The following is a 9809-nucleotide window of genomic DNA, read 5'->3' on the forward strand; positions in this document are numbered from 1 at the left end:
TTGTTCCTGCCAGAGCTGTAACTTCCTCATATTAACTTTGTGACCGTGGTCTGCTAAAAAGAGGAACTGAGCAAGAGTATCAACTATACAGCCCTCCTGTGAGGGATTTGACAACAGAATATCATCCACATATATAAAAATTTCGCTTACACATGGAAGATCAAATTTAATTTTCTTTCCCATTACAGTCAATATCAGATATGGTTTCTGTTTCCAAATATTGACTAACTGTCATTAGTCTGTCTCCCTGTTTGCACTAATGAATTTTATAAAACTCAACATTTCTATGTAGTAATCTATAAGATAATTATATAGTTCAACTTAATTATCCCGATACTCAATGATCCTGGATCACAACAGATGCCATATCTCCTTGTCATCTTTCTACTACATAAATACAAATCTTCAAATGATTAGATAAAGCCAAAATACTGCTAAACATAGCATATGTTTTTTGTACTAATGAAATCTCTCCTTCGGGAGTCCACTGTATTTTATCTAACAATAACCTGGGTTAATCTTACATCAGTCTCATCAATAATTTAATATGTTGCATAGTATGGGATCCATTATCTACAGTAATTTACCATCCCTAAGAACTGCAACATATTTATTTTCATAATATTTTTTTTTCTACCATCATCTTTTTTCCTGCCCTGTTGGCTTAAAATATGTTCTAAATACTTAACATGAGTCTATTATTTGTTTTAAACGTATCCTAACTAATTGTCTCACCATATTCATCTAAGAAAATATAATAACACTATAATATTAATTTCACCGCCTTGTTGTATTAAATTACCTTAAAACTTCTTGTCAATATGGGGGCGCTGTTTCCACTTTGGAAAAAATCGTGCCCAAATTAAACTGCCTCGTACTCTATTCTAGATCGTACAATATGCATATTATTATTACTATTGGATAMAAAACACTCTCAAGTTTCTAAAACTGTTTGAATTATATCTGTGAGTAAAACAGAACTCATTTTGCAGCAAACTTCAAGACAGGAAGTGAAAAATCTGAAAACGATGCTCTGTTCCAGGGCCTGCCTATTGAATTGCCTTATAATCATGGATATGCATGCACTGCATACGCCTTCCACTAGATGTCAACAGGCAGTGGAAGGTGAAATGGGGTGTTTAGCTTGATCTGAGGTCGAACAAGAGCTCTTGGAATGACGTGTCCAGAATTTCCTTTCTCTACCTAGGCGCGGGAAGCACCTCCATATTGTCTTATGATAAGCGTTCGGTATACACGGCTAATATCTCCGGCTTTGTTTTTATTTGATACATATTAGAAAAACATCATAAAGTAGMTTTTTTCAACCGAGTTTCATCAGTTTATTCAACGTTTAATGGGACTTTTGGAGTTTTCCGTTCTCTGCGTCGAGAGAAAGGAGAGAAGGACATTCTAAAACCAAACAACGATTTAACATTTAASWRATTTAGCAGACGCTCTTATCCAGAGCGACTTACAAATTGGAAAGTTCATACATTTTCATCCTGGTCCCCCCGTGGGGAATGAACCCAKAACCCTGGCGTTGCAAGCGCCATGCTCTACCAACTGAGCCACACGGGATTTATTCTGGACAAAGGACTCCTTGTACAAGATTCTGATGGAAGCTCAGCAAAAGTAAGAACAATTTATATGTTATTTCGTATTTCTGTGGAAAATGTTGAGTCCTATTATTTGCTAGCCTGTGCTAGCTCGTGAGATCTGGCTATGTCGATAGCTTTGTCCAGCGTTACCTCAGACCCAACATTCAAAAGTTTCTCTCTCACTCGCGGTGAGTGTATTCCAAATACAATACGGTCCCTGACCATCTCATCCTTGTTTGCATAATCACAGTCTTTCACAAGCAGACACAGCTCTGTCACAAACTGTTCAAAAGACTCGCTAGCTCCCTGTACTCTCTCATGGAATTTGTACCTAGCGAATATCGTATTGGTCTTCGGCACAACATATGCTTCAAAACGATCGTAGTATGTTTTCAGTACCTTTGATTCAGCCTCGGTAAGTGTCCATGTGTTGTAAATATCTCTCCCTTTTTCACCGATCCAGAGGAGCAAGTAGCTGCATTTTCCCTCTTCGCCTCTGTCCTTCAGAGGACCCGTGAACATTAGCTCCACATGCTGTTTGAACTTACGCCATGCATCAGGTAAGTTTGTAGACTCCCAGTCCATTCGAGGTGAAGGAACTCCAGAAAAAATCCATCTTGTAAGACCTTTTACTCTGACACCATGTCTTGTTTTGCACACTTTGTACAAAATAATAAAATGCAGTACTACAGGATATTTCTTAACGTAGCTCTTTATTAGCTAGCTATAACTGGCATGTTCACGTATCGCAAACCAGAATCAAACTGACCATGACCTAACCATTTGGGTGGTCTTAACCAATCATAGCACAGTATGATATGGCGGTAAAATGCATCCAATTATAATTCAGTATGTTTACACATATGAATATTACACAGCAGTCAGTGGTAAGGCAAACTGCAGTAGCTTTTTGGACTCTTTCCCACACTGAAGCCTGTGTGCTCTGAAGCCTGTGTGGAATAAGTGATTTTGAAAGGGTTTTCCTGCTTGGAATTGTGTACATTGGATTTAGACTATTGTTATAATTTCTAAAACCTCTGTCCTCCACGATCYAAAATGGCTGGAAATCGGTGGCAATCATTTTAGCGAATGCAATATCAATTTGGCCTTGTTTTGCTACAGACATAGACTTTGGCATAAACTGGCCCATAGAAGACTGCGATGCTGTGGGTCGCAGAGCAGGCCTGCTTGACTGAGTGGATACATCTCCACGTGTGGAGGTGCTGGCTCCACCACTATCACTAGCAGGCCCGCTAGTTTCTCGAAGCTCCACTACAGCTAGCTTCACAGTTGGGTGCACAGTTCGCATATGTTACACCCCTGAACAAGGGGGGAAAGAATCACGAGAGTGATAGGTTAATGTTTACTCATTGAGAACTTTTAGTGCAATGAGAAAAAGACCGCGAATTCTCRGTGAACTTGAGTGGAGACCAGAGCAATCGATCTCAGGCTCATAGATTAAGAGCATTTAGTAGATCACAGATTAACACTTTTACCCACGACAACATAAAGTAATCAACATAACGTTTACACATTCCTCTCACAATTCGTACCCTTTTGTATGCTTGACGGATTTTAACACAATTATATAAATGTTATCAATCTATCAACTAACACTGAATGCATGATCTTCTTAACCTTAGATGTTTTAAGATCCTCACATACTATGAATTTACTAATACTTTTTAATGTATAACAGGCTATTAGTATTTCCTTTAACCTGTCACACATACGCCGGTGTAGGTTGTGCGTAGAACCGGCTTTATATGAGATTTTGTTTAGACAAATTCTACTGTGCTTTAACATTGTCTACATTATTAAAATGCATCCAAATGCTACTGTGCTTCCGACTAATTTTCCAGCTGTTTTCACAGCTGTCCTTCCTCTCTCCTCGGCTGCTAAGTGTGTGACTGAGTGAGTTGGCTCGGCCCTCCCTCACGCATCTTTGGTTCATTGGTTGACACTGCGTGTCTGATTGACAGGAACAACAGGTGAGGCTGTTAGTCTGAGCAGACAGAACGGATGTGTGTGCGCTTGAGCATTTAGGCCTATATTTATTATTATTATTTTTTTTTTTGTTCTTTGAATTAGTTAATTCTATTTCATTTAAATACACTGCTCAAAAAAATAAAGGGAACACTAAAAATAACACATCCTAGATCTGAATGAATGAAATATTCTTATTAAATACTTTTTTCTTTACATAGTTGAATGTGGGCGGCGGCGGGTAGCTAGTGGTTAGAGCGTTGGACTAGCAACCGAAAGGTCTGCAAGATCGAATCCCCGAGCTGACAAGGTACAAATCTGTCGTTCTGCCCCTGAACAGGCTGTTAACCCACTGTTCCTAGGCCGTCATTGAAAATAAGAATTTGTTCTTAACTGACTTGCCTAGTAAAATAAAGGTAAAAAAAAATATATATATAATATTTCTAAAAAAATTAAAAATTAAATGTGGCTGACAACAAAATCACACAAAAATGATCAATGGAAATCAAATTTATCAACCCATGGAGGTCTGGATTTGGAGTCACACTCAAAATTAAAGTGGAAAACCACACTACAGGCTGATCCAACTTTGATGTAATGTCCTTAAAACAAGTCAAAATGAGGCCTCAGTAGTGTGTGGCCTCCACGTGCCTGTATGACCTCCCTACAATGCCTGGGCATGCTCCTGATGAGGTGGCGGATGGTCTCCTGAGCATCTCCTCCCAGACCTGGACTAAAGCATCCGCCAACTCCTGGACAGTCTGTGGTGTGGCGTTGGTGGATGGAGCGAGACATGATGTCCCAGAGGTGCTCAATTGGATTCGGGGAACGGGCGGGCCAGTCCATAGCATCAATGCCTTCCTCTTGCAGGAACTGCTGACACACTCCAGCCACATGAAGGTTCTAGCATTGTCTTGCATTAGAGGAACCCAGGCCAACCGCACCAGCATATGGTCTCACAAGGGTCTGAGGATCTCATCTCGGTACCTAATGGCAGTCAGGCTACCTCTGGCGAGCACATGGAGGGCTGTGCGGCCCCCAAAGAAATGCCACCCCACACCATGACTGACCCACCGCCAAACCGGTCATGCTGGAGGATGTTGCAGGCAGCAGAAGGTTCTCCCACGGCGTCTCCAGACTCTGTCACGTGCTCAGTGTGAACCTGCTTTCATCTGTGAAGAGCACAGGGCGCCAGTGGCGAATTTTCCAATCTTGGTGTTCTCTGGCAAATGCCAAAGTCCTGCACGGTGTTGGGCTGTAAGCACAACCCCCACCTGTGGACGTCGGGCCCTCATACCACCCTCATGGAGTCTGTTTCTGACCGTTTGAGCAGACACATGCACATTTGTGGCGCTGCTGGAGGTCATTTTGCAGGGCTCTGGCAGTGCTCCTCCTGCTCAAAGGCGGAGGTAGCGGTCCTGCTGCTGGGTTGTTGCCCTCCTACGACCTCCTCCACGTCTCCTGATGTACTGGCCTGTCTCCTGGTAGCGCCTCCATGCTCTGACACTACACTGACAAACACAGCAAACCTTCTTGCCACAGCTCGCATTGATGTGCCATCCTGGATGAGCTGCACTACCTGAAGCCAGCGTGTGTGGGTTGTAGACTCCGTCTCATGCTACCACTAGAGTGAAAGCACCGCCAGCATTCAAAAGTGACCAAAACATCAGCCAGGAAGCATAGGAACTGAGAAGTGGTCTGTGGTCACCACCTGCAAAACCACTCCTTTATTGGGGGTGTCTTGCTAATTGCCTATAATTTCCACCTTTTGCCTATTCCATTTGCACAACAGCATGTGAAATTTATTGTAAATCAGTGTTGCTTCCTAAGTGGACAGTTTGATTTCACAGAAGTGTGATTGACTTGGAGTTACATTGTGTTGTTTAAGTGTTCCCTTTATTTTTTTGAGCAGTGTATTTAGATTATTCATATCTTCATTTTTTTCTATTTTTTTTTATGGATTTGGCTCTTCTGATATGCGAGCCGGCTCCCAATGTACACCTACAAGTCGGCTCTTAGAGCCGACTCATTTGCGAACTGTCACCTTCCTGACCTGTTTTCTTTTGTCTTGTATTTATTTATAGTTGGTCAGGGCGTGAGTTGGGTGGGTTTGTCTGTGTGTGATTTTCTATGTTGGGAATGTTTGTGTTCGGCCGGGTATGATTCTCAATCAGAGGCAGCTGTCAATCGTTGTCCCTGATTGAGAATCATACTTAGGCAGCCTGGGTTTCACGTGTGTTTTGTGGGTGTTTGTTCCTGTGTCAGGTTTTGTGCCACACAGGACTGTTTCGGTTTTGTCACGTTTGTTGGTTGTTTTGTATTTTGAAGTGTTTTGTTGACTTTCAGTAAATAATGAACACTAACCACTCTGCGTTTTGGTCTGACCCTTACTCCTTCTCCTCATCCGAGGAGGAGGAATTAGACAGCCGTTACACGAACGACCCATCACTAGTTCAGATTAATTTCACACCAATCCTTCCTGCATTTGTAACATTTGGCGACGAGGATGGGATAGTTTAGCAAATCTTAATCTGAAGTTCAATTTAATTGCATAACAAGCCTCCGTGCATTTGTAACATTTACAAAAAAAGCATTTGTGTTTTGTGAGTCCTCCAGATCAGAGGTGGTAGGGATGACCAGGGATGTTCGCTCGATAAGTGTGTGAATTGGACCATTTTCATGTAAAAATGTAACGAGTACTTTTGTGTGTCAGGGAAAATGTATGGAGTGAACAGTACATTATTTTCTTTAAGAATTTAGTGAAGTAAAAKATTTAATGGAATTTATATGTTTAAATGAATGATTAGAATACTCCACCATGAAACCATATAATTGTATGAAATTGATTASAATCATAAAGTTAMAATTAATGATGTGTGTAGTTTTAGTCAGTAAAACAATATGTCTCTACAGTATCTTAAACACAGACTGTCTGAGCAAAATTCAGTGCCGACCTTGGCTAGGGGCCAATGAGAGATTTGATCTCACGGCCTCCCCAATCTTGGGGGAGGACGGGGAGTGCTTCTCACGGTCTCTGTAATCTATGTCGGCTTGGTAGGGAGACAGTATGTGCGCAGGATACCTACTGTTTGTGTGGAAGTATACCTACTGTTTGTGTGGAAGTATGTGCGCCGCTATAAAATGGATGTCTTTGTATTGTGGACTTCAGAACATTCTCGTGAATAAACATTTGACTATTGTAGGCTGGGCCTCTGTCTGTTTTCATTTCAATCAGTAGCTTACAAATTCTGGGTTGCAGACTGAGTAGTTAATTGAAGTTCAGTTTATGAACATTGAGAACATAATTCTCTTAACAAAAATGTAAATGGTAAAGTACAGATACCCCCAAAAACTACTTAAGTAGTACTTAAATATTTGTACTTAACCTCTTAAGTACTTTTCACCACAATGTGCTGGAATGCAAACAATATGGGTGTCAGTTCTGATGGTATGGAGCGAGAGGATGAGGGTCAAGGACTGGAATGGTCGGTAGTGGAAAGACATAGGAAGAAGAGACATCATGATACAGAAAGCAGTGGAGCGTCTAGTAAAGAAAGCATAAAGAGGGCCAAGGTAGGAAGCAAGAGTAATGATGTGTTGGAGTGGAAAGTGGTGTTTGATGAGACCACAGGGCCTCGCTTACACCCTATCCGACTAACTAATACCGTAGAGAAAGTAGGTGAAGTGAAATTAGCTCGGTTCATTAGAAATGGTAGATTGTTAATATTGTGTGGTAGCCAGGCTCAGCAAGGGAAGATTTTGAAAATGGAAAAACTTAATGGGATGATGAAAAAGCCATGTACCTGGTGCTTATGCTAGGTTGAGGGGAGTCGTCACTGGGGTCCCAATATCTATGTAAACAGATGATATTAAAGAAAATGTGGAAGGAGGCAGAGTGATTGAGGCCAAAAGGCCAGAACAGAGCGGCATGTTTTGCTCTTAATTGCTGTCAGAGGGCTGATATAAATACTATGCATGCCAGTCTCTCTTGACTTAGAGTTGAAGAGAGACTGACTGCATCYCTTATTTTTATAAAGAAACAATGTGTTGAACATCCAAAATTGTTTGCAAAGTCAACTTACACACAGCTCTGACACACACGTATCCCACCAGGGGTCTCTTCACAGTCCCCAAATCCAGAACAAATTCAAGAAAGCGTACAGTATTATATAGAGCCCTTATTGCATGGAACTTCCGTCTCATATTGCTAAAATAAAACAGCAAAACTGGTCTTAAAAAAAAAAAACAGAAAGCAACTCGTCGCGGCACAACACTTCCCTATTTGACCTAGATAGTTCGTATGCATTAATATGTAGGCTACGTGTGCCTTTACATTTTTTAAATGTAGTTCTGTCCTTGAGCTGTTCTTGTCTATTGATGTTCTGTATTATGGCTTTCTGTATTATTTTTCATGTTTGTGTGGATCTCAGGAAGAGTAGCAGCTGCTTTTGCAACAGCTAGTGGGGATCCTAATTAAAAGTTCAATATTGGTTTCATTAGACCAGAGAATCTTGTTTCTCATGGTCAGAGTCCTTTAGGTGCCTTTTGGCAAACTCCAAGCGGGCTGTCATGTGCCTTTAACTGAGTGTCTTCTGTCTGGCCACTCTACCATAAAGGCCTGAGTGACCTCACCTCACCTCCCTGACCAAAACCCTTCCCCCCTGATTGCTCAGTTTGGCCAGGCGGACAGCTCTAGTAAGAGTCTTGGAGGTTCCAAACTTCTTCCATTTAACAATGATTGAGGTCACTATGTTCTTTGGGACCTTCAATGCTGCAGAAAATGTTGCTACCCTTCCCCAGATCTGTGCCTCGACACAATCCTGTCTCGGAACTCTACGACCAATTCCTTTGACCTCACAGCTTGGTTTTTGCTCTGACATGCACTGTCAACTATGGGACCTTTTATAGACAGGTGTGCGCCTTTCCAAATCATGTCCAATCAATGGAATTTACCATAGGTGGACTCCAATCAAGTTATAGAAACAGCTGAAGGATGATCAATGGAAACAGAATGCACCAGAGCTCAATTTCAAGTCTCATAGCAAAAGGTCTGAATACTTATTTACACAKACATTTTTTATACACATTTGCAAAACATGAAAAACATTTTTTTGCTTTGTCATTATGGGGTATTGTGTGTAGATGGATGAAAGAAAAAAAATCTCTGCAATTTTAGAATAATGCTGTAACGTAACAAAAATGTGGAAAAGTCAAGGGGTCTGAATACTTTCTAAAGGCACTGTAGATCTGTGGAAGGGTATGAAACTGTGTTGAACGTCTCCAAGAGCACCTTGTTCTCAATCATTGGGAAATTGAAAAATATGGAGCTACCCCGACTCTGCCTAAAGCTGGCCGTCCCACAAAAATGAGCAACCTGGGCATGAAGGACCTTGGTCAGGAAGATGACCAAGAACCCAATGACCACTGACATAACTACAGAGGTCCTTGGCTGAGATGGGAGAACCTGCCAGAATTTCAACATTGTCTACAGCACTTCACCAGTCTTGGCTTTATAGAGGAGTGGCCAGATGGAAGAAACTCCTGAGAAAAAAAGGCACGTGACTGCATACCTGGAGCTTGCAAAAAGGCACGTGGAAGTCTCTTGAGATCATAAGGCAAAAGATTCTGTGGCATACAGCAAAAGCAATGTTGGAATAGCATCAGAACAAGAATGTGGAAGTCCTTGAGTGGCCCAGACTTGAATCCCATGGAAAATCTATGGAAAGAGCAGTGAACAGCAGAGCTTGATATTTAAATTTTTGGGGTACTTTTAACCTTTCTTCTACAATTTCATGATATCCAATGGTAGTTAGTCTTGTCCCATCGCTGCAACTGCCCTACGGACTCAGGAAAGGCGAAGGTCGAGAGCCATGCATACTCCGAAACACAACCCACGACACTGCTCGCTTAACCCGGCCCACGACACTGCTCGCTTAACCCGGAAGCCAGCCGCTCCAATGTCGGAGAAAGCACCGTCCAGTTAGCGACCAAAGTCAGCTTGCAGGCGCCCGACCCGCCATAAGGAGTCGCCGCTAGAGCGTGATGGGACAAGGAAATCCCAGACGGCCAAACCCTCCCCTAACTTGAACGACGCTGGGAGAATTGTGCGCCGCCTCATGGAAGCTTAAAAAAACCAAAAGGAAGAAAATCCCCAAATTCAGATATGCAAAGCTGATAGACATACCCAAGATGACAAGGCTGTGATCGCTGCCAAAGGTGCTTCTA

Source organism: Salvelinus sp. IW2-2015, linkage group LG32 (assembly GCF_002910315.2).
Source record: "Salvelinus sp. IW2-2015 linkage group LG32, ASM291031v2, whole genome shotgun sequence".
NCBI classification, from domain to species: domain Eukaryota; kingdom Metazoa; phylum Chordata; class Actinopteri; order Salmoniformes; family Salmonidae; genus Salvelinus; species Salvelinus sp. IW2-2015.